The following is a 15054-nucleotide window of genomic DNA, read 5'->3' on the forward strand; positions in this document are numbered from 1 at the left end:
AACCCAGCAGCACTTGTCCGGATCAGCAGTGCTTGACTCAAGGCAGTAGATTGAATCAGCAGGACTTTAGTCTTCCATCAGATCTTTAGTTGAGCAGCAGTTATGGGTCAGCAGTTTAACAAGATCAGCAGATAGGAGGTCATCAGTAGTTGTAATCACTTTCAAGGGGAGAGATTTGTATATCAACATCTGCTTATTCAAGATCCACTGCTCTGATCCAGTTTTGGCTTTAATTATCTGTTCCTCTGATAGGGTTCAATCCCAACAAATACAAATAAAATTTAATGAATTAAGACGTGTAATTTACCATATTAATTTGTAATAAGTGAATTGTAAAACCTGTGAGGGCGCCATTTGCATTTTAATTATACATTAGTACTTACAACTTGTTTTGAAGAAAATTTATATCAAAATGCAGCTAAAAATATGCAATTCACAACTGCACATTCGCATTTGGTAAGATAAACAGATAAATACAAAAAAAAAAAAAAAAAAAAAAAAACCCTAAGAGTTAAAACTAATAAATTTTACGATAAAATATAAAACACTAAACAAATCTTAAATTAACTTAACTTAAATCAAGTAATAACAAAATCAATATTCATTATATTCCGTAAACAAAATTGAAGGAATCAAATTAAATGGTACCTATTCCGTAAACAAAAACGAAGGAATCAAATTAAACGGTACCTATTGATGTAGTACACAAAAAAGGGGTTATTTCCTTATTTACTTAAAATCAATCTCGAGCATTCTCGATGCACCCACTGGATTCCGAGAGTAACCCGAGTCCATCACCAATTCTGGAGAAAACCCGGTAACCCACCCGTCCGTAGTCACGATGGTGAAATTTTATTTAATTGAATATTTAAGTTCAATTTAAAATGAAAATAAAGAATTAAGTAAGAATAATATAATGATGACTGGTGAGGGACGAAAATAAGGCTTCATTGAAAATTATAATATAAGCCTAGGATAAACAATTCACAGAATAGTGCCTTTCTATTTACTGCCGTCATTGTATCTTCTCTTTTCCTTATTATGCGATGATTTTGTTCAAGAAGCTTCAATCGGAAATAGCTGATTTCGAATTGAGAAGCAGAAAGAATACCACATCCTTTGTTTCATCTCGCTCTCCTCTTCATCATCCATAAACGCAATACCGCTAACGACGCCCCACCACCACGCTACTACCGTATCGAAAATGTCAGGGCAGGAGATTTTTGATGACGGTTGGGTTATATAGGGCTTTGAAATGGTGAGTCGGTGACAACTGACCGGGGAATCGGTATTGGAGGAGACGTGTCGGATTGGTTATTCTTCTTTCCAAACGGGCGCGTTTTATGGTTGTCAAGTGTATCGTCACTACGGTGAGTCAATTTGGTTTCAATTGTAGAGGCACGACGTTTTTTTGTCAACGATGGTTCATAAACCAAGTTGACCCTTTAGACTCTAAAAAATAACATACAGAAACATAAGCATCCCGGTTGTACTCGCCGGTGATGTTTGCATCAAACCATCGTATATGGAACTGTCGGTTGGATTTTATCGATGCAAACTACCAAGCGGACATGTTGCTTTTGAATTGGAAAGAATGTGACGTTTAGTGATGCAATGGCAACTCAAGTTGCTTTTTGTATTATATAGTAATAGTAATTATTCTAATCATCTAATGTATATTGCGACGCATGCGACTTGCCTAACAGCTGGATGTACTATATAAGATATTAGAATAGTAATACAGATCTTGATGCACAGATTACACCTATGTTTACATACATTTATTAAAGTGTGTGTTATGAGAGGGTAAAGGGTGCGCGGAAGCCGCGCCAAGTTGGCTGACAGGCATAGAACACCTCCCTTTCGCCGTGAAAGGAGCACGATAGGCTCAATCGCGAAGGGGCATCGGGTGTGGGTCTTGCAGATTGAATTCTTTCTTTGTTGAAGACAATAAGTTGTCACCACCCCACCCCTTTCATTATTTAAATTTTGTGTTTCCTTATTTAGCAGGGTAGGGTTTGCTATTCAGAAAGGGGTAGCGGCGCAGCTTGTTGCTCGTCTACCTGTCATTAGTTTGTAATCGTATTGAGAAAATGTATGAAGGATTATACTATTTACTTTAATAAATAATAATGTTTTGATTATTCTTAAATAACTAAGAGCTCGGTAATACAAAAATACACGGTATTGTTTATTTTATTTTATTTCTGAGCATTCCGATATAAATTTTAACGAAAAGGAGGTTGTTTAAATAGTTATCTTGAAGAGTAGTTCTCAGAAATAACCATGATTGAAATCAAATCATACTCAAGATGCGAAAAATAACCATCAGACAACAAAATTGATCATCACTAGAGACGAAGAAACATTCTCAGTAGCTCTATTCTTTAGCCTTGTTTTTGAGTAAACTGCCATTTTGGTCCCTGTGGTTTGGTCAATTTTGCCACTTTAGTCCAAAACTCAAACTTTTTGCATCTGGGTCCCTGTGTGGTTTCAGTTTTATTACCATTTTGGTCGAAAAATGAAATCAGGTTATATTTGTCTTATAAAATCCTGTTATTTTGTCATTTTTCGCAGGGGCAAAATGATCATTTCTTTTTTATAAATAAATACCATATTTTATAAGACAAATATGACCTGATTTGCCCCTGAAGAAAATGACAAAATTGCAGGATTTTATAAGACAACTATGACTTGATTTATTTTTGGACCAAAATGGCAATAAAACTGAAACCACAGGGACCCAAATGCAAAAGGTTTGAGTTTTGCACTAAAATGGCAAAAGTAACCAAACCTCAGAAACCAAAATGGCAGTTTACTCCTTGTTTTTTTTATAACTATAGAGACCATAAGCCCACGCTGAACGCTAGCCCAATAGAAACACTTGCAATAAAAACTATCACTATAAATTATTTTTGCTGAGTTATGTTGGATGCTTTACAAATATGAAATTTTCAGTGTAAATGTTTCTAGGCATTTTTATAAATGCGATAAAAAATTATTATTTTACCCGATTGTCTCATGCACAACTACTTCATATCTTTGTTGTAGTGATGAATAAATTAACTGGAAAAAGTACGACTTTTTTATATACTATCATGGACATCTTTAGTGACTCACATATCAATATTCGTTCTAAAACTTCAAATATGTGCATATAGACACACACATCAAATATGCCTAAATAATTAACTTAATCATAAATAAATTAACAAAACCCTTACATGGTTAGGCTACATGGTATGGATAAACACGCCACCCCTGCGCCATGTAGACAGAGGCGCTTTATAGCTCATCACCTTAAACTGCAGTGTAATAAGTCTCGTAAAACCTCAGTCATTATTATTCAATTATGTTTTTTAATTTAATTTTGATTGACGAGATTTTACGAAAAAATTGTTCGTATTTTAAAGTATGAATATTTTTAACATTAAATTAACATCACATAGTAAAATAAAAAAAGAATTGTAAAATATATAACGCTTAATTAAATTATAAATTAGATAACTAAATTTTAAAAATATATAATGAAATTTAAAACTACATACTTAAAAAAGGTACGAAATTAAAAAAAAAAAAAAAACAGCTTCACTACACTAATCATGGGTTCTCAAAAGCCGAAACAGGACCACAATGAGTGTTGTGAAGACGTAGGAACTTGCCATGGGCGCGTCAATCATGGGTCGCGTCACTCATGGGTCGCGTCAATCGATTCATCCTTAATTAAACCCTCTTCTCCCTTCAACGCATTGTTAAAGAGCATCTCAAATCCTGCAGACTTTGTGCAGATGGCCACAAACCTTGAGGTTATTTGATCAACATTACGATGGATTTCACACACATGTTGATGGAAATGTCTAAAAACTGTGTTCCAGAACAAGAAACAAACCTTGAGGCAGCCCTTGCTCGACGACATGCACCCACAACGTTGCCAAAACGATATCCACTTCATCAATCCAACATCTTGCCATTTGAAAATTAATGAAAAAAAATATTGAGAGTGGAAGGATATATACTGAGTTGTGTGATAGTTATAGAATGAGTTGTGGTTTAAATGAGTAATTATAAGGTTTTAAAATAAAATAAAATAGTTTTTTAATATGCGCCCAACAACGGTGTGCGGGGCGTTATGAGGGTGATGTGGCATGGGGTGCTATTCCACACCATGAACCTTACCGATTAACAAATTTTACTTTTACAAAGAAGAAGTGGGCCAAAAAATGAATGCTTCTCGCCTTCTCCCCTTCTCAAGAGATCAAACTAATAATTTGGTTGTTCTCTGTAGTTGGAGCTTCTCAACTTTTCATTTAGGTTTGTGGGTTAATGATTTTCTTCTAAAAGGCTTTGAGTGACGGATGTCAAACGCATCTCGGTGAAAGTGAGATATGTCGGTAATTCGTAGGTATTACTCCATTGGCAAACATGGCATGCGAGAAAAAAATTATCCATGTGTGATTGATGGATGGTATAATCGATATAATATAGAAAATTTCACCGTCATCGGAATTGAGGTATATATTCTTACCAACAGATTACTGACGAATCACCAATAAGAGGTTCACCAACAGCTTACCAAAGCTCGATTTAGCCATGCTGACAGCCACGTCAATGACTACAACGATAAGAGCACACACATTGGGTTCTTCTCTTCATCTCTATAGTTTAGCCAAAAAAAAAAACCTTTCATCTTTTTATTTTATTAATCTTTTAAAAAAACTCCATCTCTATCTTTATCCATAAAAACACATTCCACGCATTTTTCTTCCATATGCAAACACTCACAAAATGTAGGTCCTGAAATCGGATCTTTAACACAAGGATTTCTTGTTTCGAATGGTGTAACGAGTGCGGAATCCAAGTTACACCCCATACCGAGCAAGATAAGAATCAATAAACACAAGATATTCACTTCAAATGTTCATATATTGATTCGAACAGAGTTCTGTGTGATTTACAACAAAAAAGCTCTCAAACCCTCTCTGTCTCTCAAATGCTAATTCAAGCTACTTGTTCCTAAAGGCAACTGGGTATATATATTTTGACACCCAGCTACTTAACGACATCAAATAAATTCCAAACTACCCCTAAATTTCCAAATTACATCTAAATATCAAAAGACACATGTATGTTGTTTGGACTTTTCAAGTGATACCATATGTAGTTTCGAAACTTTTCCAAACTACACCACATGTAGTTTGGATATTTTTAAACTACATCTCGGTTCCAAACTACAAAACATGTAGTTTGGATATTATTTGTCGTTTGGAACTGTAAACCCAAGTCAAACGGCAGAGGAATGTCATTTGACTTCAGGAACCTCGCACAAACACAAACGATCACAGAAAGTGCATCAACAAACTCCCTTTCAATGTAGCTTGTGATTGTTCGGTCTTCACATCTTCAGAAAGAGATGTGATTGTACTATCACCGCTTTCTCCTCCAACCTTGCTTCCAAACACCTAACTTCAAGCATGAAAGAGATGATTCGGTTACTATTAATAGTACTATACACCGGTCATACATAATTTATTACATACTTACGGATTATAACAAGGAGTGCATAATCACCCCGTGTTAGAAGTGTTGGTCTTACTGGTAATGGCATATTAGGGGTTGGCAGTGTTGTAAAAGTAGGATTCCAAGGACTTCTACTTGGCAAGTAGTCAGTCCTCGAAACCCCTCCAAGGAGAATTTTTCCTTGGTAGACTCAGTTAGTCACTAGCGGTCAAAATCGGTCAACATCGGGGAGTAGTCGGTCTAGTCAGGACTAGTCGGGTGTAACGTTTCGCATTTTGTACCTTCCTTATTTAGAAAGTGCAATCGTAGTTCTATTTATAGAAACTTGTATTCGTATCATGTTCGTATTCTATTTCCAGTTTTCTAATTCGAGACTTTGATCATAATGAAATTTATGTTTTATACATACTTGTTATTCGCCCATTCGATCGTTTAAATATGTGTTTATACGCAAATCAACACTTTTTATACGTGAAATTATTCACGCTTACATTCATGATACTTGAATTACACTTACATACGCGTTTCGTGCTTGAAAACATGTCATAAATGCAAAGTTATAGCATAAAATAATAACAAAAGAAAGTTCAGGGACCAAAATGTAATAAAAAAAGTTGTTGGAACTAAAGGTAGCGCCGCGGGGCGCGAGCCCCTTGCCCTTTTCCTTCTCGGGCTGCCAGAGTCCTCGATCTGAAGAATGCTGCTACTTGTGCATGGATTGGCCACCATTTTCACTCCCCAATCACCATTTAACCTTTATTAAACACAAACTCTGCCTCCTCTCTTTATAAACAAGCCTCCATCCTCCCATTTTCACTTTCCCAAGTCCTATACACTCTCAAATTGCTCTCAAATCAGTTGCAACACCAAGAAAAGGCAGATTGAAATAATGTATACACTAGAGGTTGTGTAACCTCATATAAAAGAAGGGGTTCATATTAGAACTCGTGCTTAATATGGGACATGTATTTTTAATTATATTTAAATAAAGAAGTATGGTACAGGTGGAATGACAAAAAAAAAGAGGTGAAAAGCCTCGCAAAGTAGATAAAGCATCACAAGAATGTGAGTATGGTAAGGATTGTAACAGTGGATAAGAAGATGGAGGTTCAGGTGCTTGGGGTCGAATGATGGCCAAAGAAGATGTAGTTAATACAAGATCGTTCAATCTCAATAGAAGCGAATAACACAAAATTGGAAGCCTTAATCAACGTATTTGTGAGAATTCTAGGGGCACTTGAAATGTTAGAGGTATGGATAAATAAGGAAAATGATAATTTATATATTGCTATGGACAATTGTGTTAAGTTATTGCAGTATTTTAGCAAGAAACCTATAAAATATGTGTGTGTGGTGGCTAAGAGGTACTGAGAGCGAAAAGCTGAAAGAGGGTGCAAGTTGCATAGGTGGTGTGCAACGAGACTCAAACAAGCATGGATGATGCTCTACTTGATCGCGCACGTAAGTAAATTCTAAATGAGAAATCCATTTAACAGATACTTTAGTTTTGATAATAGCAGGATAATAGAATAACTCCTTGCTTAAGCTTAAGGGAGCAAACAAGTGGGATGGTGATTGATTATTACCATAAGACCATAACGTAGGGTAATGTATTATCCTTCATGTTGATACATGCATACTTGCTATGTAAATAAAGAAGCAAGTGAGATTCAAGGCTCATTAAAACCAAAATAGATGCAGTAGTATAATGTCATTAAAAGAATAGACTTATATAGTTGAGTAATATTCAAGTCCTAAAGAGACACATAAATGGCTTACTTATGAGATTACATGATCAAAATATGGATTAACATTAAGGTTTGTGTGATAGTATATAAGAATTTAGACATGTTACGTGAATAACATGGATATATGGTGACCCATTTAATGAGTGCACAATGAAGCTTGTTATAGGATTTATATGATTACAATTGGTGAAAGCGAATATATGTTGAGAATATGTCCTATATGAAAATGTCTAGTATTTAACAGGTTAGATCGGTTATACAAGAGTTGAATCATCCAAGAAAAATGGATGATACTTAACTAAAACATGATAAGAGAATTCTCACCAATAACGAGGTACGTGGTTCATCACTTAAACAGTTGATGCTAATGTTAAGTATTACAGAGGAATAGATTGAAAAAAAAAATTCATTCCAAGCTTTGTGATCTATAACTTAATGATTGTACATGAAAGTTTCGGGTGAATCATTGAGTTATAACTTATGTATTTAGTATAATCCGGTTTCGAGGGCGAAACCCATTTTAAGGGGGGTAGATTTGTAACATCCCAAATTTTGGGATGTTCATATATTGACACATCTTGATTTATGTAGCATTTTATGTATGTTGAACTAGTTAATTATAAAATGAGAAATTCTATTTGAGAATTTAGTGACTTAATTTTAATAGCTTAACCTTGTTTACCATGTTAAGCTACATTTAGTATTTAAATTATGGTAGAGTTATAAAACTTAACAAGGATTGCAAGAATAAAGAGGTTTGAAAATGGAGGGGCTTATCTTGCCAAATTGTGAAAGATTCTCTATTAACCTGAGGTGTAGAGAATTCCAGAAAAAAGAAAATACGTATCTTTGTGTGGGTGCCATGGGAGCCATGGGTCAAGAAGAAAATCGATGGGAAGCTTCAATACATCAATTTTAGGTGATTGATTAAAGAAATTGAAGAGCTTATAAACATCCTTTGTTGTGTAGAAGCCTGGTAAGTAATATCTATACAAAAACCCTAGATTTTCATGTGTTCTTGAGTTGAAAGTGTAATCATGATGAAAGTTAAGGTTTTTGGTGATAGATGATCTATTCATAAATTACAGATGATTCTATTATAGTTATTTCATGTTGATGTTGATGATACTTAGAAGTTCCATTGTTGATTAATATGTATGTTAGGGTTTCTTGTTATTTGAACAAGATATGACTATAATCTGAATTTTATGACTTTATGTTTATGTTAGTAAGTTGTAATTACCTCTTTGATGATTAGCTATGGTTGTACTTGATCTATGAATATTAGGGTTCTTGATTTAAATTGGGGATTTTGGAAATTGGATGGTTTTGGAATGATTGTTTGCAAATTTGTAATGTTTTACCATTCATTGATATATAATAAATGTGTTTGATGTTCCTAACCCTTTATAAGAGTTCAACATAAGTTTTAACCATAAAAGAGGGCTGCGTTTTATGGTTTGGGTCGAAGTTAGAAGCACCACAAACATGATTTTCGCAGCTTTTTAATCAGATTTTGGGCAGACTTCGAAAAATCATATAAAATCAACCGAGTGTCCGTTTGGGGTGTTCTTTATATGGTTGGAAAGCCCTAGGAGTAAATTTTCTAAATATGTTTAGAATGAGAGGAAATAAAAATGATAGATATACGAAAACTGCAGTACAAAACAGCTTAGCAGATTGGTTTAAAACTGAATTATTAGTTGATTTATGAATCAGTCCTATTTCTTCTGAAAATCATATAAAATCATAGAAAATTCCAATTGGGGTGATATTTTTTTGGGTTGAAAAGATATAAGAATGTTTTACATATCATATTTGAAGATGTCGAACCAACTAAAACTGTACAAGGGTCTAATAGGCCGAATACAACAGTAGCGCAGAATAGTGGTGCACTAAAATAAAGTTTTTGTAAAACTAAATAAAGAAGGATGTTAGAACACGTTAGAACTAAACATAAATGGTTAGTTTTAGTTGTTTATGTGTATCTAACTTAGTATATTAGAAGTGTTTAAAGTACTTGCTTTAAGAGCATTGCAAGCACTTGCACTAATGGGTGAAAACGGGTCAAATGGGTAGGGTTGACCTAATTAATAGACTAATGGTGAAAATCTTCAAGAACACATATAACGAGTTGGATAAATAATACTTACGTATTAAAAAGGGGGTGAATGGTCTTTATGTGTTCTAATGATTTGCAAGTTGACTTGTTGTTTAGCAGGTATGACATAGATGGGAAACAACGGGTCACGAGGATGGCATGGACGGCAACACCTCTATGGGAAAAAGTGAGTGACGCTTTACTCAAGTAGCATGTTTTATTAAATATACAAATACCTTTGTGAAAATATTTATATGGTGTGCGGTAAGAATTGTAAAGGAGGGTTAATCTTAGTACGAAGTTGTGTGATAATGGTAATTATTGTCGATGATAGAAATATCCGAGTTTATTAGTATGATTAAATAAAAAACAAGGTGATGGGAGTAAGATGCAGATATTGGGAGTAATAAGCAGTGTAGACTTACCACAAGATCGTTAATATTGAGTACTGAGTATAAGGTATGTGATCTTTATATATATTTAGTTTGTCTAATATACGAAGTAAAGGAATTGGAACTAATAGGGATAAGATTAATGGAAACAGGGTTGGTGATTAAACCAAGGGGTGGTAAGTATCAAGTATGGGATTTTTGTAATATTAAAAGGGGATTGAGATAATGATTATTTGTCTGCAGGTTTGTGAGTCACGTACTTAGTAAGTACGTGGGGAAAGCTGTTATGCAAGCTTAAACATAAGGAAGTTTGAATCCCGTATTTGGGAGTTAAGGAGCCTTGTTGTCAAGTTTTATAAATTGTGTTAATTAAATACAAATGTTTTATTAACAAATCCAAACATTGTTATGACTAACTTATGGTGTTGTACATCTTAGGTGAATTACAAGTGAAGAGTAAATGGATTTAGTGATTCTAATATAGGAATGGACTTCAAGAACAGATGGGACACTGAGCAACTAGGGATAAATGAAATGAGATCCGAGTTAATAAGCTGGAACTGAATGACAAAAGAACGATGGGAGTGACCTACGAGTTACTCAAGTTGAATGTGGTTAAGAATTTGGCTGATCTAAGGAGGGAGTGATCAAGTCTTGGGAGCGGGCCAATAAGAGGAGGATTGGGTTGTGATTTGCCCAACAATTATATGTTTTGGTTATTGAACCTATCGAGTCTAGTCTTTTGTACTCTACTGTGTTTTGTTTTAGCATATTGCCAGTTCGTCAATATTTTAAAAAGTTATGTTGGTTATAAATCATTGGTTATTAACACAGGTTTTGGTTTTCGCAAGGGTTGTTCGTTAAACGAACGGGTCATGCAGAAATTTTATAAAAATCCTAGCGCGTCGTGTATGTAGTTTTGTATTAGCTGGTGGTTCAACTATATGAAAGTGATGTTATATTGTGTATAGTTAAAAAAAAATCCGGGCCTATTTTCCGCAAAGTATCAAAATATTGTCTTTATTAATTATGGGTGTTATAGTTTTCACAAGTTTACCATGGTAAACTAAGGTGGAACATCACCATTTTAAGGTCCAAACTTTCTGTTTTGGAAGAAATCTTATTTAAATTTTTATGAACTTGTTTAACTTATACAATCTTGTACCTACCTTGTCTCTAATCAAGTCCCTGGTTTGAGAGCTTATGTATGCTTGATTCTCATGAGTTTAGAGATGCAAACATCAACTTTCTGTTTTGATAAGGTTTAAACAACCCACAAGTGTTGAAACCATCCAAGTTTACCATAGTTCATATGCCAAGTTTACCACTCTCCTTATTATTTTCTGCACATCCAGGTGTGAAGAGAGAATACGGGTGGTGCCGGTTCGACTTGGATGGGAGGCGTGGTTTTTACCGATTATTCAGATGTTATGCCTTCGGGCGGGTGGAGGTTGGGTTTCCACGTATCTGAAGAGAGCCAAGGGGCTGGCGACGGTCGAATAATCGACCTTGATTATAGCGCCTGATTTTACAGTGATTGGCTTGTCGTTCAAAAAAAATTGATAGGATATTTTGGAGTTAAGCATACCTAACCCAAAAAATTCTACTAAAGCAAGCAACTAACCAATGTCATCACACTATTTTAGTCAAATTAACATTAACAATAATAATAATTTAAAGTAATTCCTTTATTTTACCATAGTTTTTACTTTTTTTTCTCCTTTATTTTATTTCATTTAAAAAATAGCTAGATATTTAATTTTGTTTATTCTTTTACTTGATTTGCTTTTTTATTTCCTCCGTTAAAAAATTATTATTATAAATACACATATGTTGACTACTTTATTTTATTTCATTTAAAAAATAGCTAGATATTTAATTTTGTTTATTCTTTTACTTGATTTGCTTTTTTATATCCTCAGTTAAAAAATTATTATTATAAATACACATACGTTGAAGGGTAGTTGCTCGATGTAGCAGAAACATAAACACCGGTAATCACGTAAAATGTAACTTTTTTAAATTAAAAATAAAAATAAACTATAGCAATATGATACTAGTATTCGCTTTTATGGTGTATTTTCTTTTTTTAAAAAAAAAAATATTAATGTATACAGAATTTATTATACACTAGAAAATCGTGAGCTAGTGGTCTAGTTCTAGTTTAATGGTACTTTTTATGTTTTATCATAAATATTTTTTTTTACTTAAGCAATTTTATTTTAATTTGTTAATGTTTATAAATCAAAATAAAATTAATGATGAGAGAGATTATATTCCATACCTTACAAGTTAATAATACATCCCCTATACTTGCTTACATGGCGTTGATGTGATGCTAATGCGATGTGAGTTAAACAATAAGGAGAGAGCCTGAGGCAAAATGCTCAGACAGTAAAGTATCTATTATATAACCATGGTATTAGTTTTCTTTTTATTCCTCTTTAGTTGGATGGGAGCTAGGGATCTCAAAGAATGAAACCTTTCTATCAATCGGGACGGAGGGGATGTTACTCCTATCCCACTCTTCACAAACTCTATTGATGGTTTGGTTATGTGTGAGATTTTAAAGGAAATGTTTATTTGTTTGTGTTCCTCTTTTGCTGGATATTTCCCTGTTACCAATTTTGAAACATACATTTTGGGGAAAGACTTATCCTTGACAAACATGTTTTATAAAAGCCAATTATATGAAGAGGTACATTTTTTTACAAAATCTTGTAGGATTTTAAAATTTATTTTTGTTTATAGAGTATATGTATGACTCCTTATATTTTAGAGTTAATTGCTCGGATGGTCCCTGTGGTTTCAAGTTTTTTCACGTTTAGTCCCCACCTTTTGAAAATAGCAGATATGCTCCCTATGGTTTGTCATTTTGTTACTCGGATAGTCCCTGAGTAGATGTCAATTAGTTTGAAAATAGCAGGTATGCTCCCTATGGTTTGTCATTTTGTTACTCGGATAGTCCCCAGAGTAAATGTTGGGGGACTATCCGAGTAACAAAATGACAAACCATAGTGAGCATACATGCTATTTTCAAAAGGTGGGGACTAAACGTGAAAAAACGTAAAACCACAGGGACCATCCGAGCAATTAACTCTATATTTTATAACATATCTTTGTTGCATTAATGATCTTGTGTATGTAGATTACTTGGCTTGAACTAAGTCTGTCGCTTCACAGTGCGACTGTACTAGCGACCATGGGGTGTGATCTTGTATGAGCCTTGGACGAAGTCTTCGTTGCCAATCCACCATACAATCACGGAACGGCCATGTCTTCCGGCTACTGCTTTGTATAATGTTTCAGATGATTACATTTTGACTTGATTAATATCTTATAAACGTATAGACATCTTATGGTTAGTTTAACCTATATATTTATTTTTACATAACAAATCAAATTTATATATACACAAAAGCCATAGAGGGGAGCTGCCTGTCATTTCTCGATTGACCCGAATAAATTACGATTTTACCTCAACTTAGAATTACGATTTTGCCTCCCCAGTTCAAAATTACGATTTTGCCCCCGGTTCAAATTTACAATTTTGCCATCATTGTAGCTTTTGATAAATTGTGAATTTACCCCAGTCAAACTTACGATTTTCCCTCGGTTCAAAATTACAGTCTTGCCATCGTTTTCGTTTTTTTTTCTTGCAAACCTATGATAGTGTTTTGTTTTAATTGGTCGACTCATTGTAATTTTTATTCGCTAGCGCTCGCTCATTGGTCATGACAAATTACAGTTTTGCACTTAGTTTAAAATTACAGTTTTCTCATTGTTTTATTTTTTTTCTCTCAAAACTATGATAGTGTTTTGTTTTAGTTGGTAGAGAAATATTTGGCCTAGCGCCCCGCAACGCGGACGGGGTATAAACTAGTAATCATGGTTGTAAAAGTCGCTAGGCGCTCTCTAGTTGAATTTGAGAGTACTCGAGAAGTACTCGTCATAGGCGGAGATTACCCGGGGAGTTATCGACGTAGGCGATCAGTACTTGGGCCTCGGCAGCCTACCTTGTAGCAAGCACTCGAGGAGTACTCGGAGCCTAGGCGTGACTTTTACAAGCATGCTACTATGCTAGTAATATACAATGGACATGTACGCGCCAACAATATTTTTTACTTGTTTATTTATTGCTTTTAAATAACAAACGTATTACTTTCACCGACTAGATCGTACAACAAACCAGTCGTGTTACCGGTCCACTTGTCGAACCAGATTTAACTACAAGGTGAAGTTATTAATAAATATTTACAGTTTTTAGTTGTATTTGTTTACACGGGAGACAATCTGTGTTTTATTGCATTCTATAGCCGTGGGTGTATCCAATCCATTCTTGCTATGAGGGAGGTGTATTGTGTATCTTTGGTCGCATATACATTTTGTATCTTGTTGATGTTGTTCGTTCTAGGGGGCTATCCTTTTACGGTTGATTTGTTTTTCTGTTAAAACAATGCTCTTCTAAAAAACACTTTCTTGGAATATAAAAATATGTTACTGTTGTAAAATAGCCCGAAACTTAATCAATATGAAAATGTCTTTTCTTTTCTAATCAGGCATCCGATCACCACCGTGTTCGGTACTCTTTGATTTGGTTGATAAGAAAGACTACGCGGTTGCTTGACCTGGGTCAAGAATCAATGAATGCTAATATTTTCCAAGATACGTGTTCATGGCTTTTGGTTGGATGATGTTGCTTCGTTGGTTCGTTTACATGTCACTTATCAATCATTATTTTTCTTCCACTATCCAACTTTATTTATATAGAAATTCACTATTCATACTACGAGTATGCTTGGCAAAAGTAGTTTTTGGCTGTTGCTGGTGGCTGGAAGCTGATAGCTAGTAGTTGTAACTTTTTAGATATATTTGGTGTTTGAAAGAGTAGCTGTATCTTTTAATAAAATGTATAAGATGATCAAAACGGACATAACTAAAAATTTAAAAAGTTTGTGCATTAAAAAATTTATTATATTTAGAGGTTAAAATAGTCATTTTTCCCTAAAAGCTTGTAACTCCTTCTAAACGCTACTAGTAGAAGCGTTCAAGCAAAAGCTTCAAGCTCCTAACCTAAAACTTCAAGTTCCTTCAACCAAACAAGGTTTTTTATTGTGTACGAAAGTTTAAAGGTAGAAACTCCTAAAAGTTTTATGCGAAAAATACCCCACATAGCATTCACATTTTATATTTATTACATAGTATTCACATTGGGATCAATATCTCTATTTTATATTTATCTTATATTTCTTATGCATTCAGGAATCTCCATATCCATCTCCAAAAAAATAAAAAT

Source organism: Helianthus annuus, chromosome 5 (assembly GCF_002127325.2).
Source record: "Helianthus annuus cultivar XRQ/B chromosome 5, HanXRQr2.0-SUNRISE, whole genome shotgun sequence".
Classification (NCBI taxonomy): Eukaryota; Viridiplantae; Streptophyta; class Magnoliopsida; order Asterales; family Asteraceae; genus Helianthus; species Helianthus annuus.